Source organism: Pinus tabuliformis, chromosome 1_2, assembly GCF_031772625.1.
Source record: "Pinus tabuliformis cultivar Carrire ecotype Pingquan chromosome 1_2, CPIR1, whole genome shotgun sequence".
In the NCBI taxonomy this organism is placed as follows: Eukaryota; Viridiplantae; Streptophyta; class Pinopsida; order Pinales; family Pinaceae; genus Pinus; species Pinus tabuliformis.
Window position 1 is genome coordinate 23871044 of NC_142298.1, and position 22208 is coordinate 23893251.

A 22208-nucleotide genomic window follows, 5' to 3' on the forward strand; every position below is an offset into this window, starting at 1 on the left:
CAGAACTCGATAGTTACCATACTCTCTTTTGTGAATTTAGAGATATATTTGCATGGTCTTACGAGGAGATGCTAGGCATTGACTCTAGTATTGTTGAACACAAAATCAAAATGTACCCTAATGTTAAGCTAGTTCGACAGCGGCTTAAACCTGTTCATCCAAAGAAAGCCGCTGCAATTAAAGCAGAATTTGAAAAACTTTCACGGGCTGGTTTCATTTACCCCGTACCTCTTACTGAATGGGTTTCCAACCTTGTTCTTGTCATGAAAAAACAAGGGACAATTCGAGTGTTCGTCAATTATAGGGATGTAAATCAGGCATGTCCAAAGGACAATTATCCTACTCCTTTTATCGACCAGATTATTGAAAAATGTGTCAGATGCGAAATATTCTCATTTATGGATGGTTTTTCTAGCTATAATCAAATCAATATCTGCCCACAGGACCAATCTAAAACAACTTGTATTTGTCCTTGGGGCAAATTCGCATATAGGAATCTCCCATTCGGTTTGAAGAATGCAGGGGACACATTTTAGAGGGCAATGGACTATACCTTCCATGACATCAATCACATTGTTCAACCTTACGTTGATGATTTACCTACTCATTTACGACAGTGGACCGATCACCCACAAAATTTGAGAGTGATATTTTTACGGTGCTGACACTACAAGATACGACTCAATCCACACAAATTTGTGTTTTGTGTTGGTTCTGGTCAATTGCTTGGATTTGTAGTGTCTAGAGAGGGGATTCGACTCAATCCATTAAAGGTTCAAGAAATTCTTGATTTGCCTCCACCTTGAAATCTTTTACAATTACAGAGACTTCAAGGGAAGGAAAACTTTCTGAGGAGGTTCATTCCTAATTACACTGAGATGGCTAAAGATTTTAGATTTCTTTTGAAAAAGGAGATACCCTTCCATTGGGATCAGGTTGCGCAAGCTTCCTTTGATGCTCTTAAGGATACCTTTATTAGAGCTTCATTAATGTATTCTCCAAATTATCAAAATTACTATCACTTATATCTCGCCACTACAGATACAACCATTGGCATGGTTTTAGTCCAGGAAGAAAATGGGATTGAAAATCCGATTTATTATTTGAGCCGAAATCTCAACGGTACAGAAAGTAAGTACTCTTATGTCGAGAAACTAGCTTTGGTAGTTGTACAAACTGTTCAAACATGTCGCCATTACATCCTGCTCCGAAAAACAATAGTCATTTCAGATTACAACCTTATGAAATATGTTTTTTCACATCAATTGCTGGGGGGAAATACTCAAAATGGATAGTCATTTTGTAGGAGTTTGATCTGGAATTCATCAAGTCCAAATCAAAGAAATCTCTAGTTTTCACAAAGTTACTTTGCGACTTTACCTCAACCTCCATTGATTCAACATCTGAATCATTGATTTTGGATGAGTCTCTATTTCTGATATCATCATCTGATGTGTGGTATGGGGATATACTAATCTATCTCTAGACCCAAACATTCTGGCTTGATACCTCTCTCTCACAACAACAATGTATTTGATACCAAGCCAAAGATTATCTGATCATTAACGATACTCTTTACCATCATGGTATCGATACAATCTTACGGAGGTGCCTCATGCATAAGGAAGATGAGAAAGAACTGAGTGATTTCCATTCAGGTTCTTGTGGTGAACACTTATCTGGGTATCCAACCGCATAGAGAATTCTCCGTGCTGGTTACTTCTAGCCAACTATATTTAAAGATTGTATTATTGCTGTCAGAAGTTGCCACGCATGCCAAATATATGACCGAAAAAAAAAATTACCACCTGCACCATTGCATCCAGTCATTGTTGTTGGCCCATTCACCAAATGGTGCATTATCTTTATGACATGTAACCCCACCTCGGCTAGGGGGCATGGGTATATTATAGTCGCTGTTGACTATTTTACCAAATGGGCCGAGACGATGCCAACATTGAACAACAGTGGAAAAACAACTGCTCTTTTCTTTTTTAACCATGTGGTTGCCCGATTTGGTGTACCACAAGCCATAGTTACAGATCATGGGTCGCATTTTCTTAATCACATGATGGATGAGTTGATTGCTAAGTTAGGACAGTCACATGATAGTTCTACCCCTATTACCCGCAAGCAAATGGACAAGTTGAGGCCATCAACAAAGTCCTACAACAGATGTTGTAGAGAATGATAGGGGTTCATAAGTGAAACTGGCACATAATCTTGTACTCTGCCTTGTGGCCATATCAAACCTTAGAGAGAAATGCAACTGGATTCAGACCCTTTCATTCGGTGTATGGTTTGGAAGCAATCTTACCGATACAACGCAAAATTTCATCGCTAAAACTCGCGATTGACCTGTTACCTGACACTTTTGATGAAGAAGTGCATTTCTTGGAATTAATCCATCTGGATGAAACCCATTGTGATGTCACATTGGCTAACAACGTGCATAAGAAACGTATTAAGGCACAATATGATAGAAATGTCAAGCCCTGTATCTTCTCAGAAGGAGACCCAGTCTTGCTTTACGATTAGGAAGCTGATAAGCTTGGAGCAGGGAAATTCGAACCAATGTGGATGGGTCCTTATATTTTCAAGCGTGTTCTAGAAAAGGGTGCCTACGAGTTAGTATATTATGATGGGATTCCATTGTTGCAGCCCCGAGATGAGCTGTACCTCAAATGCTACTATGCTTGATTAAGTGTAGTAAAACTCACTATATATATGCTTTCATTGCATGTGTGTGTGTGTGTATATTTTAGATTTTTTATCTGGTTAGTAATCCGCTTTGCATTTGTTGCAAATGTCGGAGTCTTCAGAAGATTTTATTGGTTACACTGATGGTGCTAGTCGTAGTATGCAGAACTTGTCTTCTACAAATGGGCTATTTTCACTCCAACTAGTGAGTTAGTGAGTTTTCAAGGGATTTGTGTCGGTCGATCGACGAACAACATCACTGAGTATATCCCATTGATTGAACTTGTCTCTAATGCCATTTCACTTGGCATTAGATGAGTCATCATTAGGCTGGACTCGCAACTCGTTGTACTACAACTAACAAACAGTTATACTGTCCAAAATCCAACAATTTTTCTTATGTTCCTTAGAGTTCGTATTTTGGAAAGACAGTTTGAACACATTCAATATCAAAATATTTCCAGAAACCTTAACACATTAACTGATTCTCTAGCGAATTATGTGTTAAATAGACATTTTCGACACATGTAAAAGTAATATTTTCAATTCACATCATCAGTTGAATAGGATTGCGTATAACCATGGAAAACTCTGAAAGTAAAATAGATAGGTGTTTTAAATTTCTTTACAAAATTTGTGTCCAAGACACATTCAGTCATCTGACCCAAAAAACTCAAAATGCACGCAAAACATCCTAAGTGGATCTAGTGGTGTTCATGGTAACAGGTCACAGCCTGTGCTATCATGCGCAAAAGCCTCGCCCAATGGCTAGGAACACTAATAGTGTGGCGTTATAGCCTCATAGGTAACTCCTCAATCTAGACATATGGAATACCAAGGGTTAATCCCTCTATGTGATCCTACAACTCTGCTAAGGTATTGGCCAAATCTAAATCCTGGAGAACTGCTCTCCCAATATTTCTCCACGCTGACCCACCTGCAACTTGTTGGTGCCCCACAGGTTGAATAATACCCACATCCGTGTGCATAAGAATGCTTTTAGTTTAGTCTTGGAAATATTAAAAACACAAAAAACATGTAGAAACTTGAAAATTTAAAAAACACTTTTGGTCAAACAATTTACCCATAGCACCCCATTGTGCTCCAACTGATAGAATCAAATTTGGACCTCCACAGAAATCCATCCTTGAGTATGGATGGTCCTCGATGACAAGGTGTTATCGATCAAGCCAATTGAATAATGCAGTGGAAAAAATAATTTTTGATTGACCCGCATGTCGAGCCATCAATTTGACCCACCTCTGCATATGTGGATCTCTAGGACCAGCTACACCCAGTGACACATGTTGCGGTGGCATCACTGGGATTATTTCTAAGGTAAAAGTGATTAAGATCGAACCATAGCAGAAATTCTTCATCTTACCACTTTTTACCTTGGTTAGTTGTTCTTTCAGTGAAGAAAGCACAACCTCGCACTAGTTGAAAACTTTTGGCTCTAGACAGTCCAGTGCATACTGCATATAAGATATGTTCGTCAGATGGAATGTCACACTATTAACCGATTTTGCAATTGTGAAGAGGATCGTTCTCAAACGAAAATCACCTACATCCCTGATGTTTATTTTCGCATCCTTGCTAGGCTGTGTACCTAGCCGATAAAACTGTCTAATATCATCTCTCACCGGTTCACCTCCATGGGAAAATCCAAAAAGTGAGATGGGGCTGCCTCGCCTCGATAGTTCAGTAAGAAAGTAATTATCATTAATGGTAATAGGGACCATCTTGTCCCTAATATGAAAAGTCTGATCTGTCGAATCCCATGCATGAACAAGGAACTGCAATAGTTCTATTTGTTGCCTCATTCCGGACAACTTGAAGTATTTCAGTAACCCACAGTTTTTGAGGGACTCAACTGTACTAGGACTTTTTAGCGAAACTGTGTCTTGTTCTCCGTGCTCTATTTCTCGCCATGTAATCAGCATTATGATATGATGAAATCCTAAAACACAATCAGAATCTTTGCTCGGATCCTTTCCATGCAAAAAACAAGACAAATTTTGGAGCAAACAACTAAATCAAACTTGGTAAATTCACCCAGTGCAGCCTAGGAACAGAAACAGTGCACTGCAAAGCATGCAACCTTCTATTTAGGTGCTCTTTAGTGCAATTTTTGATTTGAAAGCCTACACGGATCCCATAGCAGAAAAATGAAACCCCAAGGGCCCCAAAAAAACCTAAAACTTGCATGAAATGACAAAAGAATGACCTAAAAAAAGAAGAAGAGATGTTTAGCTCCTACCTAGCCCGGATGGCTCAAGAAATGGTCCACATAATTTCTCGCAATCAGCTGATGAAGTTCAAGGTAAAAAACTAGCTCAAAGCACAAAACTGAATGGTAAGTTTGAAATCTTAAAATATCATGGTAAAAACTTGTTTTATGTTTATTTTATGTTCATTAATCAAGTAAACATTAGTATTTGCCTATTTTTGCCTATGAAACAGGTATTTTTAATCCATTTGGTAGTGTTTTGACCAGGTTTTGCAACTGACTTATAGAATTTGGTGTGCTCGATTGTAAATTGTACCTTTGACCACATAGCACACTTTTATCTCTTCTTCGAGCTCTGTTAAAAATGAAAAAGGAACCCCCTTGGAGTCCTCTTTAAGCTCTTTTCAAAATGTGTAAACATGAAAAGATTGTTGAGCGCTTGTCCTTTCCAGCTCATTAACGGATTGGAAACGATATCTCTCTTGTATTATTTTACAATTTTTCGGGCTTGAGAGATTAATTTACGAAAAAGAACTTGTGTAGTTTTCTTTTTGTCCCTTTTCAAACTCTCTAAACATGAAAAGGACCAAGTTATCTTTGTCGTTAAACTCCTTAAAACATCAAATAGTGACAAACTTGTCCATCTAGACAAGACCGAGTTTCACCTTCACTAGACTCGTTAAAACATCAAATAGTGATTGATTCATATGAAGGGTGGAATTATACAACAAGCATATGTTATCCTCCTCAAGCTTGATAAAAATAAAGAGGTAATGGTCAGCAATGACTCGGGAAAATGGGAAAAAGGGGAATCCACTTTATGGTAGCAGGTCGCTCTTGAACATGACACTTTCACTCCATCACCGTGACTATTTCAGTTGGGTTATTAGCTTGATGGTTATCACACCGTTGGTCTATCATACCATCCACCACTTTCTTTTGGGTCAATTCTACCAATTCATTTCATTGTCGCCGACATGTTCAAGGGAAGTCATTCAGTCAAAATTCATCCTTTGCAATACCATAAACCTTCATTTTCATGACCGCCATTCCTGAACCTCGTGTTGTCAATCAAATTCTATCTCCAAAATCACTACACTTGTTTCGTGTTGTTGATGTGGGACACATCAAGGCCCTCCTGTGATGATTCGCTCCTTGTCAACATTCGTACAGTATCTAAGAAGTTGACTTAGAAACACACTTCCAGTACCTTGAGACTTGCATACATCAATGGCAGGTTTCTCGCTTCTGGCGATAGGTTGACATTAATGGCCTTCGACCGAAAGACTTTGTACAGTTTTCAACATCAAATAATCTATTCACACCATGCGGAATGTACTGCAGTAGCTTGACGATCATTATCATTATCGATGACTTCTCTCGCATTTGTTAACAACTTACATCACTGGCTGGTAATCAGATGGTATCTTCCCATGTTCGACATGAGATCACATAATCACATGGTTAGACTCATACTTGAGTGAAGGATTGAACGAGATAGAAGACCCTGGATCTAGTTTCATTTATCCAGGATGTGATTTCAAGAGTATTAAATCATATGTATAATGGCTTTACGTTGATGGTTATTCTGATCATGGGTCTATATCTGTAGACGACTGTTTATGTACATGTAATGAAAGTTTATAATATGAGCATGGGTATGCCTTCCCTCAACAATTCATGTAAAAATCAAAATATCTTGATATATGTATTGTAATTGATGCAAGTCACCTTCCACTTCGATACCTCCTCATCACATCGTAAAGCCTTTCATTCGACATTGGCATTTTTCTGACTTCATGCTTTAGGGTGCAGTTGTTATAGATCCATTTTGGCACATCAATTCCATCTCCCATATCAGTGTTCTAGGGCTCATCAAACCCTAATTTCAGTTGCTACATTCCCTAAACAAATCACCCCTTTTAATGCCTCCTGCCCAAAAAGTTTCATGACTTGAATACATCTAGAAATAGCCTCTAGAGGGACCAGCGTAGGTAGCCCCATGTAAGGGTGTGTTGTAGTGCAGTTAAGTCCATGTCAGGGTGCTCTATAGAGAACTTAGGCTTCCTTTCACCTACGCTGGGTGAGATTGAGCGAAATTCAGATAGGGTTTGGGGAATATTCTTATATTTTAGAGTCATCTAGAAGGTTACCTCACTTATCAACTCCTATGAGCTCGAAAATGGATGAGGAATGAGTTAAGGTGAATCTTATCCTCTCATCCCTTCCTCCATGGAACTAATTATAAGTATGAAAGGCCATTCAATGCCATCATTTATAAAAAAACCTCCTTCATATTCCTATAAATTGATCACTCATATAAGTGATCAGGGGCTGGATTATGTTGAATTGTAAGGAGATAATGTTTCTATGAGATTTGGCTTTGAAGCAAGTATTGGAATGCTACAAGCTTGTCATACTTTTGATGTGATGTGGATGGGATCCAAGCTGGAGGAATGGCTTTGAATCAGACACCAATGGTTATAATTCTTTCTTCTATTCAATAAAGTGTTTGAACCTTTCTCCCATATGTTTGTATTGTTTTATAATGGTTATATATGTGATTTGTATCTGATTCCTTTCAATTATATTCAATAGATCTTTTTCTTTGATGAATTCTTTGTTTTCTATTGTGTTTACAGGTACTTCTCAAGTGTATTAAGTATGGGAAGGAGCGATGGGATCAATAGAAAGAAGACGATAGGAAAGCAGAACTACAAGTAGGTCTTCTCATCTTCTCATCTTATCTATTTCTTACAGGAAAAGACTAAAACACATTAAACTATTGTTCTAGATATATCTACATATTTAGGGAATTAGTATTTATCCATAGATACCAAATTCTCCAAAACACCTGTACATAGAAATCCACGAAATCGTTTTTGCATCTTTCCCCACTGAGTTGTATGAGTGGATCACAAAGCTAGTAGATAGTCAAGGAAGGTGGAAGCTCGACAATCCTATTGTGTGGATCCCAGTGTTGGTGCGTAGATTGGAAACATCGGAGGATACGATCGTGCGCGCCATTGACCACTGGCTCGATCGGATTATAGGAGGATTTATTACTGAGTTCATGGTAGATACTTCAATTAGCTATAGCAAGGCAAAGTGATGCTTTCTCAAAGGACCATGAGGTAAGTACGTAAAGTCTATGAGTATTTGGATTAAAATGCTATTGTGTGAAAGAGGGTTATACAATTACCTTGATGTCTGGAGCTACGCGAAGAGGAAAAACCTATAGAAACAAAAGAAGTAAGGGACAAGAGAATAGCCCTTTGATTTCACCTCCGCGAGGGAACAAGGACGAGCTCATGAAGGTCTCTTCGTGAAGTGTGATCCATTTGATAAGGAAGAGGATTCTGCGCATACCACCCCGACCCACACAACCACCAGTTTCACCGCCTTCACCCCCATCTTCACCCGTACCACCTCCGCCACCACTGCGAGTCAATATGGAAATCATGATAAAGTTTCCTATGTTTAAGGGAGTAGGAAATGAGGATCTAGACAAATTCTTGTTCCTGATAAGAGCCGTATGGGAAGCGCAGGGAGTTACAGATGAAAATATAAAGAAAGCGACACTAGTTAGCACCCTACAGGACCGTGCGATGACCTGGTATATTAAGCACTCCAATGACAATCCGAAAGTGGGAATCACATATATCCTAGTAGATATAAACAGAGAATTTAGCAGGTTGAAGTCAGAGGCACAGTTGATCATCGGGTTCAAAGAAATCACGATGCTACCAGGCGAAACTCCTTGGGAGTTGGATCATAGGCTTAAGTGAATGATTCACGAAGCTAATATGAATTTGACAAATGGACAACATCGCGAATGGTTTGTAGCATCGTTAAGGCCACGTTTGAGGAGCGCACTATCGCAACATAAGTTAACAACTCAGGAAGAGGTCTTAGAAATCACAATGAGGCTGCATGAGACCCCGATGCAAGATCTTAAGTTGGGAGTTCAATAGATCCATGCGCAGTTGAATAACTTATGCCTTGATATGCAGAGTATGAAACAGGACAGGACAGCCTAACCAGAACTGCGCAAAGAGGTATAATGTATAAAATGGAAGATTCATGGTCATGATAAGGACCACTGCCCTGTGTTCACAAATTACCTCACGGGAGGAGGACCGATGCCGTTAAGACTAGAGGTGCAAGCAGGACCTAGTGCGGCACTTGCTTTGTGGTCCACGATTTGTCAAATAGGAGGAAAGCATGCTACGGACAACTACCATTTGTTACAGAAGTACAAGCAAAATTCGCAACAGTTGTTATGTAATTTCTATAGGTCGGTTGGACACGATGAGTTCACTTGTAGAAGCTTTGAGCTAATGATGTGTAGAACTCCCACCTATAGAGCTGAGGCTGAAATGCGGCCCCTAGACCAGAATGCAGGAGTGGCGCAAACAGGACTTCAAGGATGCAGACAAGGCCGAGGTGGAGGAGGACCTTGCAGAGGTCGTGGACAGCCAATGTGCTACGATTGCGGAGGGTTAGGACATTATTCTTGTGATTGTATGAACCCAACACATCCATCGTGTCTGTACTGTACCTTGCTTGATCATGAGATGGAGGATTTTCCTACGCTGACAGATAGGATACACAACAAGGGAGCGCTACCACCTCCCCCGACTCTGAAACTGCAGATGATGAGGTCTAAGCCACATGAGGAAGATCCAAATTTGAACATTTTGCTCCAAAGAGGAATCACGATGGGAGATGATAAAGGAAAACAACCCGAAGATAGTACTTGGGTTCACAAGGCTCCAACGAAAGAAGCATAGTTTGATTTGGAGTGCGCTAAGGAAACCTTCATGAAAGCTAAGAAGAGTTTCACTGATGCCTCCACTTCAGAAATCAAACATAGACTGGAGTTGGAAATGGAGCCATCCATGCTTACGACGTTCCTAGAAACATGCATGAAGTTACTGCGCGACAGTAAGGCTCTAAAAGGATTGTAGGAACTCATTAATAGATGTGCTGGGACCATGCTAGGAGAACCTCACATAGTCAAGAAGATTGGAAAGCATAAGACAAGGACGGGAAGAGAAATGAGGTTAACCGTGGAGATTGGACAATATGAGATGGACTAAGTAATTTTGGATTGAGGATCGGACGTGAACGTTCTACCGAAGCAGACATGGGAGCGCATGAGGAGGCCTATGCTGAAATGCTCTCCTATTCAACTGTGAATGGTGAACCAACAGAAGATAATACCTATGGGGCGATTGCACGGAATCACTGTGGATATTGATGGAGTGAGCGCGCTAACAGTCTTTGAAGAAATAAAGATTTTTGATGACAGCAATCACTACCCCACGCTCTTAGGAATTGATTGGGCCACTGACATGTACACGGTGATTAATCTGAAGAAGTGCAAAATGATTTTTGAAAAGAAGTACTATGCATAGTTATACCCTTGGACCTTGCTAAAGGATCGTGCTATACAGAGCTGGTGTGCAACTATGAACGCGATGATGATTTGGATTGCATCTATAAGATAAAAGCGTGAAACAAGTACTGGGTGAATCCAACCGCAGATTGACAGATCTCATGGAAGCACAAAAGCTCCTATATGTCAGATTCGGATGAGGAGATAGAGCAATGACAGAACCAATTACACGAGGTAACCATGCTGAACTGTAATATGATGATAAGATCATCGTGTTGCGTATCGACAGAAGTCAGAGATCTACATACTTATGATGGGTTAAGTGAGGTGGATTCCTTCTTGGACAGATCTGAAATGGAGGTGCTAAAGAAACAACATTTCCAGGCCCTGAATTGGGTACTATGAGCTATGCCTGCGAGGTGGTGGGCTACACACAAAGGAAGCATTGACGACTGGCGCGCATGTAGGAGGATGATGCACACATGTGTTGGAAATCCTAGGGTGCGATTGGGCGATAAATACAATGGATAGGATGGTCTGCACATGCATTTGTCCAGGTGGGTACAGTCAGGTGGAAATCAACCTGCACAGATGCACATGAACTTCGCATTGGGAATAGGGTCAACAAGCATGTGTTGGGGGGGAATGCATAAACATCTTATCGAGTTGCAATGAGAGAGTGTGGATCGAACAATCATGTGAAAGGTTATCCACGCGAAAGCATTTAACGAGATGTTTGAAGCACTGAACAAGGTATGTAGTGCGCAGTGAAGTGATTGGGACCTACGTGTACAAACAATTTTATGGGCTTATAGGCAAGAGACTGATGGGACAGGTGCCTTCTAGGGTGGCTTATGGAGTGAACACTGTAATACCGATGGAGTATATGATGCCTAGTTCACATGTACCAGCGCCCATGGATATGATAGATTGTGGAGCCTTGGAAGAAGGGATCGCGTTGTTCAAAGAACTCAAAGAAGAACACTTGGGACATGATGAAGAGATTCAGCAAGGTGATTTTAGGCTCCAGGAACTCATGAATGAAAGAGCTCGGTTGAGGAAGAAAAGTTCCCTAGTGGAAGTAGGAGTTTAGAAGCTTGAGGAAGAAATAAAAAGGGACTTTCTCGAAAAAAACATGTAGTGAAAGAACAAGATGAGCGCGATTATGTTGAAAAACGTGGGGACTACCGCCGAAAGTTTATTGGTTTAATGCATTGGATGTGGCCATATGTTATTAAAGAAATCATAGATGGTGGCGTGGTGCAGTCGATGAAGTTAAATGGTGAACTCTTTCAAGGAAAAGTGAATGGCAGTTGGTTGAAGCCATACACAGGTGGCCCGACTATCTAACTAGCCGACCAAAGCACAGTCTTAGAGCTCCAGGTAGCTGAAAGGAGGTGCAGGACTATAAACAGGTCCACAGAAGTAGTTTAGATACATCGGTCTCTAAACAACGCATCCAAGAGGTACAATAAGCAATCGCTCAGTGCGTTATCGACCTTGCAGCGATCAGGTTAGAGTTGGGATGTCTACGTGCCAAGATTTCCATAATGAAATCGTGACTCAATGAAGAGTCATGATGTTTGTGTTGGGGGCCTATTGGGCGGAGGATCCCCGAAGGGAAGTTTTGGGGCTTAAGGCCCAGATTTTGACTAAATCCGATGTAAGGAATCTGCGATTTGTGGGCGCGGAGCGCGAAGTTGTAAATGAGTCATAGGGTTGTCCACACTCATTTTTGTAATATAATGTCGGCTTTAGAGATCTACCCATGGTCTGTGTACCATGGGGTTGTGTAAATAGAGTGAGGCTCTAAGTTGTAAAGGGGAATAATGGAGTCAATAGGATCTGATGATGGAATAGTAGAATTGAGTCTTGTCTGAAGTGTAGAGTTGAGTCTTTGGGTCATAAAGTAGGAGAAGCCTCTAGAACTGAGTGTGTAGAGGCCTAGTAGTCTACAGCTGAGTGCACGAACCCCTGCAACTGAGTGCGTAGGGCGAGTCAAATCTGCAACCGTTGGAGAAGTAATAAAGTGAAGTTTCATATCATTTCTGTGTATCTTTTTCCTATTTTGTATTGAATGTATTGGGTATAAATTTAAATTTCATTGTTTTTATGGTGCGTGAACTTGTATGACTGTGTTGGTTAAGTGAATATAAGATAACATATATGTTTACGCGAATTTAAGTAACAGTTATAAGAATATAAGTAAGATCTGTGGTGTAACTTGGGGAAATAACGCAGATCGTTGCCTAAGCAACGCGAAAGCACCCCAACCCCTAGGTAGGGCTGCACGAAGGTGATTATAACAGACAACGAAGGTACCATAGGCCGGGATATTGCACGAAGTGACCTGCGTGAAGCCATTCATGGTTGGACCAAATTGACCCCTCAGACATCTCCAGGGTGCAGAAACTTGGTTCTAGCATCCCCCCATACTGCTTTGAGTAAGACCTCAGTCCGTGGTCTGCATGATTTTGCTGAAAGGGCGAGTAGCGTAGGGATTTGTTTGGCTAATTAACTCTGAACCTGGGTTAGGCCCCATCAAGCCATATGTATATATATATATATATATATATATATATATATATATATATATATATATATATATATATATATATATATATATATATATATATATATATATATATATATATATATATATATATATATATATATATATATATATATATATATATATATATATATATATATATATTCATGTTCCCTTGCTTGGTACTTTCATGAGTCACATCTTGTGCTCACATTGTTGAGGGTATTCACTTATCAGAACTGAAAATTTATAGTCATCAATGGAACCATCTCTTGAGTTCTTCAATCGAGGAGGTCATAAAATTATTGATCGCTTCCCTTGGTAACATTTTTATGAGTTCCTACATAATTTTTTTGTCAATCCTACAAAACAGGCACGTCTAGTACATTCATAGAGGTTGGAATTATGAGCCATAAGGATATAACATTTATCCCACTTATGCTTATGTTATATTGTTAGCATCCATTTCCTTGATAGAAATATTTCAATGGTACCAATATTAATATTAAAAATACTTAAGAAAACCTCTTTTTAGTTTGATTATTTGTTGTATTGTGTTGCACTACACTTGCAGGATACTAGCTCTTAATCCCTCTTTTAAGCCATTTCCTGTTGCTATTTATATACCTTACATCGTCTTGTATTTTATGTATGTACTGCATAATACTAGTGCCAAGGGTATAAAAACTTTCTTATATGGTTGTATATATATTTGAATCTAAAAGGTATGCGTGCACACTTAGTTGTGAGATGATTTGTACCTAAGAATACATGTATTCTCGATTGATAATTTAAGTTCTTGCATAATTATCTTATTTCTCTCTCTCTCACACACACACATGTGTGTGTGTGTGAGAGAGAGAGATAAATAAGATAATGATGCAAGAACTTAAATTATCAATCGAGAATACATGTATTCTTGGGTACAAATTATCTCACAACTAAGTGTGCATGCATACCTTTGAGATTCAAATATATATACAACCATATAAGAAAGTTTTTATACCCTAGGCACTAGTATTATGCAATACATACATAAAATACAAGACGATGTAAGGTATATAAATACCAACTGAGAATGGCTTAAAAGAGGGATTAAGAGCTAGTATCCTACAAGTGTAGTGCAACACCATACAAGAAGTAATCCAACTAAAAAGAGGTTTTCTTAAGTATTTTTAATATTAATATTGGTACCATTGAAATATTTCTATCAAGGAAATGGATCCTAACAATATAACATAAGCACAAGTGGGCTAAATGTTATATCCTTATGGCTCGTAATTCCAACCTCTATGAATGTACTAGATGTGCATGTTTTGTAGGATTGATAAAAAAATTATGTAGGAGCTCATAAAAATGTTACCAATGGAAGTGATAAATAATTTTATGACCTCCTCGATTGAAGAGCTCAAGAGTTGGTTCCATTGATGACTACAAATTTTGATTTCAGATAAGTGAATACCCTCAACAATGGGAGCACAAGATGTGACTCATGAAAGTACCAAGCAAGGGAACACGAATATATATATATATATATATATATATATATATATATGAAAATCCTTAAGAGGAACTTGCAATGGCCCTAAAAAGGGAAGATAGAATTTTGATCGGAAAACTTAAAGAATGAAATGGTGCTCAAAATTTTAGGGAATATAAGATAAATAAATTATAACCAACATAATTGGTTGAGAAAAAGAGGGTTGAAAATATTGATGGGATGAAATATCATAGTAAATTCCATCATGAAAGTAACCAAATACATTACAATTTTTTTTGGAGAATATCAAGTTGAAAATAATAGTAATGGAACTTTAACTACCCAAGAATTTGAAAAACATAAAGGTACTGAGAGGTAGCACAGAAAAGGTATAGAAATCATAAATCCTTACACAGAAATGGATAAGATTAAAAGTGATCAAAGCCAAAATCAAGACTGGGAACATGGAAACCCAATTAGAATTTGAATAAAATCTATCAAGGGAAAAGAAACCCTTGATTGGCATCAATATCAAAAATAAAATGTTCTCAAATTCATATGGCAGTAGATATCGACACTGTTGTTTTCAATTTCACAAATTATATTTTTATTAAACCAAAATGACCAAAGTGGTTGCCTGAAATGATGCAACAGGATACACTAGGAATGTCAATTGAAATTCGTGGATTATCCTAACAAAGGAAAAGAAGGAATATATATGGCTAAATGGTGTTGTTCCAACTGTGAAGGAAAATCGCTAAACTAAATTTTTCCTTGTTGATATATTGTTTTAATACATATATACGTGTTTCTATGGCTGTAAGTATGACTAAAATTGATGAAAACTATTATACGAACATGTTGTGTGTTAAGCGAGTTGATGAACATAGAATGCAAGAAAAATGCAACTATTATAGATTTGTCAAGTTACATAATCTATGTTAGTATTGTGAATTAAATATTTATGTTCCTCATACTTTTGTGGGATTATGGAAAAGTATGGAACTAAGTGGTAGGACAATAAACATGGACTTGACTAATTTCACTTAATAGTGGAACTGATAACAACATAACAACCATGAAAGTGGCAGAGTTAATAGATTTTTCTATACTTAAGTATGCATGACATATGCATATTTCATACAACAATATCAAAATAACAATATAAAATTGAATACTACAAGTAGTCCTTTAATTTTTATTTCCTTTGTGTAAGTGATATGAAAGGAATTTGGAAATTACACATGTTGAATCTCACTTTAGTCGATGTCCATATCACTGGGATACCTATAAATAAATTTACCAAAAGACCTATTGTATTGCTTTGATGCTATACTAATGTACTTGATATTTTTTGGTGCATGTGGGTAGCTTTGTTATGTGCACGTTCATGTCCCTTTGCTAGAATGTAAGAAGAAGAAAAAAAAAACCATATTTGGAGGATGTAGGAAAATAGGTTGATGAATGAGCATGAAATGGAGATAAGAGTATGTTTTACTCTGGAACTCAGACATCGTTAAAAAAATAAATTAAGTGGAAGGACTTTTGTACATAAGATATTGTTGCAGAAATGGAAGAAGAAATGTTGGAGGCATTTCTTTTCCATCTTGTAGAAATATGGCACTAATGAAACACCAAGGACGATGTTTAGAAGAAGGGGGGGAATATGTAACACCCCTAATCCTCTTCCTTTTTAAAATTTACTATTTTAGGCATTGAGCTATTATTGGATTAATGGCGATGGAAGCCATGGTGAGGCTTATGTGAGGATGTAATTATTTTATTATTATTTGAATTAATAAATAAATTTCCTAGAAGTATTGAGCAAGAAGCAATAGATTTTAGAATACTTTTTTCCATCTTAGAAGAAGTTTTTGATGGTTAAGCCCAAGATGCACCTTCCCTAAAAATCCCTAGGAGAAATTAATTAGAAATAAATGGATTTAATGTGACGGGAGAGAAAGATCACATTAAATCACTTAGTTGGAGAAATATACTATGTGTGGAATAGAGCGTTGTGGGAGAAAAATACAGGCTTCAAAGAAAAAGGAAAAAACCTTTTTCAAAAAAACAGTGCCTAGCCAAAAGGGTTGGAATACCTAAAAGCAAGACACTACTACAATATGTTGTGAATAAAACTTATAAAATAAACCATCAAGGAATAAATTGGGGAAACTACACATGGAAAGAAGCTTCTTAGCTTAGGGGGGACTATGGGAGATAGTTCATGGTTTAGTGGACCATGGTTGCTCTTGGATACCCCCAAAGTCATTTCTTATAATCATATTGGGTTTTTATTCTATTTTAAATGTTGTTGTAGGATTTGATAAATCATAGTAAGTAGACTTGAAGGTGGAATGTATAGAATTCTTGCATATGTATTTTTTTCATATAAGTACCAAATGTTCACAAGCATTCTCAGATAACAAGATCTAATTGCAGTAATGATATAGGATAAATATCATACACTTAATTCAAGTTGCATGCATGCACATGTTGTAGCTTTGTTAATTTCTCGTGAATATAATTCAAAAGGAATATGTGACTATTGCAGATTTATATCTATTGGGGTTAAATGTATTGGAAAATTTTAATGCATAAGCCTACTAGAAATCTAAATTTATAATCTATGTTTCACTCAATTAACTATTGTTTAATAGAATTCTATGAATCGAAAGAGATAAGTGCATATTTAATGGAGTATATGGTTGTCTGAGGTAAACTAAAAAAAACATGAGAGTAGCCATGTTGTTTTTTTATACCAAAGAAATAATTATCTTGTTCGTTAGTCTCACTGGAGATAAGGACTAAGTGCAAGTAAAAAATTAAGCATACCTCATTTAATACTAGAGGGATTGCGAGTAAAGTCGACATATTTTGTTAATAAGCCTCCTAGGTTAAGATATTTCACTATATTATACAATCCTCAGTATATTTTATAGAGAAAGGAACTCAAACAAATTTTTAATAACCTATATTAGGCTATTTAAAGTTATATAATAAATTTTGCATCACCATAAACTAATTAATCAATTCCTCCTAGAAAGGAGTTTAGTTACTATAAAATATTGATATGTATATATATAGAAATTCTAATATATATATATATATATATATATATATCTAATATATATATATATATATATATATACATACATATATATATATATATATACATACATATATATATATATACATACATATACATATATATATATATATATATACATATATATATATATATATATATATATATTATATATATATATATATATATATATATATATATATATAATTTAGTTAGGTTAAAACACTCGCAATGGCAGCTCATGTATAAAGATTGAAAAATCACAAAGAACAAACCATAGAGTGTGGAAAAAATAAGTTGGTCACAAATCGTGGAGTAAATAAATAATATAACCAACTAATTGTTACTACAATGGGCATATGTACACAAACATACGTTAATATCTATCCAATCTCAATTGCAAGATCTAAACATCGCATAGATGAAATAAGTTTAATGTTAAGTGATGTAAGTATGAGTAGTTTAAACAGAGAATTTATTAAGAAAAATTGATGCACTTATGTTAATCATGAATTAAAATCAGAAGCTAAACTATTCGAAATGAACAATATATTAAAAAACAAAGTAGGAGTAAAATAAAGTAAGCAATACTTCCGAAATTGAAAACTAACCTAGTCTTTTTTAGAAAAGATACGAAAAGGGACCCAATATTATCATTATGAGATAAAATGTAGCAACTATGAAGAGTCTATGGCTCTTCTAAAAATAGGGAACTATTAAAAATGTTAAATACGAATTAAACCATTTAGTCTGTATCAAGCACTCTATGGCTCTTCTAAAAATAGGGAACTATTAAAAATGTTAAATACGAATTAAACCATTTAGTCTATATCACGCACTTGAACAACGAAAATGGTTTGGACGCAAAAGAAACTCTGAGCAGCGAACAAAGAAACTCATGAGGACGCCCTCAAGCAAAAACAACCATTTAGTGAAATCCTCGTTCATTCACAATACTATAATAACAAAAGCGTCGAAACAATGAGGTACATCATATATGGTATCAACATTGTAGGTTCAATATTTAAGATTATGGGCAAACCGACAACAAGAAGATAGCTAGAGCAAACTTAGGTGAGAAAAGGAAATTAAGTGCCACTTTTAACAACATAATTGTTGGAAGGAGTAAAAGACTAGAAATATCTCGTAGTAAACTAATTCATGAAAAGGTTAAGGAATAGAGATATGAGTAATCTAATATTTAGTAGCACTGTAGCTAGGATGTGAGAGATGTAATATTAGGAAACATTAGGTTTTCCTGTATAAAAAAAAATTGTGTTAAGAGTTTGAGTATATATATATATATATATATATATATATATATATAGAGAGAGAGAGAGAGAGAGAGAGAGAGAGAGAGAGAGAGAGAGAGAGAGAGAGAGAGAGAGATCCTAAAATACCCTTTGTAGGGAGATATGTAATAAGAAAAGGAAATTTATATGAGAGGGAGTGATAGATACATTGCTCCGTTTATTTTTACTTTTCTAAAAGTGTGCATATACGTATACCTGCCTAAATCTAATGAGAATGTATATGAGAGATGCAAGGAGTGTACTGATCTTGGGCCAAGTATTATGCACTTGTCCTTAGTTACAAGTGCTACAAGTCTAAGAAACAAAACAAAGTTACTACATACACAAACTTGTTATAGAAGAGAAACTACCTCTTTAGGCCTTCTCGAGTTTGTGACTAGCTAAGTAAAGTATAATAACAAAAGGGGTGACATAATTTAAGGTTATATATGTAACAATAGTACAAGGAAAAATAAAATATAGATTGTTGTAGGAGGTTAAATGAAGGTCATATAAGTTGGTAATAATAGACTAATGAAAGAATTAAACCTAATCTCGAAACAAGGTGGATACAGGAGGTATAAAATCTAATTGTTACAAATTAAAGTATATACATAAGTTGGAAAGGCTTTAAGAACTACTATAGTACAAAATTTTCTACCATAATATATGTTTTTATCTAATGTAAAGGGAAAATATGTATACATTGAAAATTGATTTTCTCACTACGTCGTTATAAAAATGAATCTCGGGGCCTTAACAAGTGATGGTAGTTATATAGAGATTGTATTCCTTACAATCAAGGAACTCAGCTCAGAAAGATAATCTGGTATATGTTAAAATATCCAATACCTATAAGAAGAAAGGTGTTTAGCGACAGATTGGCTCAGATAGAGAGAGATGTGGGAAGAAGCACATGAATAGTCAGAAGTAAATACTACCAAGAGAATGATGTAAGGAATAAATTTCCCTAAAAAAATGATATATGTGTACCTTTTATAACATTTAATTGATATTTTGTGTGCAAGAGTTAAAAATATCATATAGGGATCTTACACCAGTAATTTCCTGCACAAAACTATGTAGTGGCAATAAGTTATGACAAATTTGGTAACCAAGAATATTCGACATGATGCAGAACTTGTGTAAAAAATACACCTATTAATTACAACAAGGAAGTTTGAAGATTGACATTTCAGACGTTACGAGGCGGTGCATCCTAAAATATAGAGTACAAAAACGGAAGGACAATATCACCTGAGCAAGAATAGATTAAATTATTGAAAAGAAATTCTCAATATAATATGAGGAATCTTTTAGGAGGAATTTAGATATTCTAATAAGAGCATATACATGATAATATATATATATATATATATATATATATATATATATATATATGATGATGATGATGATGATGGTGGTGGTGGTGGTTAACATCCACTGAGACCAAACAATGATCTATCAGACCTAAATAAACAACTTAATTATTTTGATTTAAGATTTTATTCCTATGCTCAAAAATCTTGGAGAGAAGCCTCCTCAGCTCACTATAATTTTGACATTGTAAAAGGCTAGGAAGGTCAGTATTGTAACAAAGATTGTGAAACTGAGATCTAATGTGGTTGTATGCAGGGCACTCTAAGAGGAAGTGGTTTCCATCCTCGATGTTCTTATTCTCACAAATATGGCAGATCCTTTCCGTCCATGGCATTTTAGGAACTGCCCAACGACCTGTTTCACTATGGAGCTCATGAGAGTTCGTTCTAATATTTGCTATATTAATTTTCTTCTTTGAGCTAGTTAAAATAGAGAGATACTTTTGATCTTCTAGGGTTGGGTTTATGACCTTCTTATAATAACTTAATTTTCTTTTAGACGCTAAATCTTTCTCACACCACAATTTTTCTTTGAACTTAGAAGTAACAATATCTTTAATGCTATTTATGTTTTTTAAAGCATCATTCTCATTGATCTCCCAATAGTTTAACCAGACCCTTGTGTCTTTATGCCACCCTCGATTGAGCCTTAGGTGGTTTTGGCTGGAATTTAAAGCTAGCTTAGGAAGTCTATGATCGTCTATGTTATTGAGTTTGTGCTTGTACAACAGAAACCTAAGCATAGCTTGGCTCTCAACAGGGGAAAGACCTACTTCTATAAGGAGAATAGGATAGGGTGTATTACTTTTAATTTTTAGGTTATAAGTTATAAAACGCTTCTGGATTTGCTTAATATTTCTCCATGATTCTCTGGAGATGCTACAACCCCAAACCTCACAGCCATATAAAATAACAGGAGTGACTAATATATAAGTGCATGCGTGAGAAATAAAATAATCATGAAAGAACTTAAATTATGAATCACGAATACCATATATTATTAGGTACAAATTATCTCACAACTAAATGTGCCCACATACCTGTGAGATCCAAATGTATATACAACCATATAAGAAAGGTTTTTTTTACCCTAGGCACTAGGAGTATGATATACATACATAAAATAAAAGATGATGTAAGGTATATAAATACCAACAGGAAATGGCTTAAAAGAGGGATTAAGAGAAAGTATCCTACAAGTGTGGTGTAGCACAATGCATGTACTCCCATAATAAAAAAAGTTGTCTTAAGTATTTTAAATGTTAATATTGGTACCATTGAAATATTTATATCAAGGAAATAGATTTTAATAGTATAAAAGAAGCACAATTGGGCTAGATCTTATATCCTAATGGCTGATAATTCCAACCTCTGTGAATGTCCTAGACGTGCATGTTTAGTAGGATTGCTAAAAAATTTATGAGGGAACTCATAAAAATGTTACCAACGGAAGAGGTAAATACTTTTATGACCTCCTCAATTGAAGAATTCGGGAGTTGGTTCCATTAATGACTATAAAGTTTGAGTTTAGATAAGTGAATACCCTCAACACTCGGAGCACAAGATGTGACTCATGAAAGTACAAAGCAAGGGAACACAAGCATATATATATATATATATATATATATATATATATATATATATATATATATATATATATAGATATATATAGATATATATCCTTAAGAAGAACTTATAATGGCCCTAAAAAGGGCACATAAAATTTCGATCAGAAAACTTAATGACTGTAATGGTCATCGAAATTATATGGAATATAAGGTAAATAAATTATAATGAAGAGAATTGGTTGACAACAAGAGGGTTGAAAATATGGATGGGATGGAATATCACTGTAAATTACATCACAAACTTAACCAAATAAGTTAGAAAATAAAATGGACAATATCAATTTGAAAATAATAGTAATGGAACTTTAACTACGCAAGAATTTCAAAAACATGAAGGTACTCATAGGTACCGTTAAAAAGGTACATAAACCATCAAGACTTACACAGAAATGACTAAGAGTAAAAGTGGTCAAAGCCAAAATCAAGAGTGGAAACATGGAAACTCAGGTAGAATTGTAA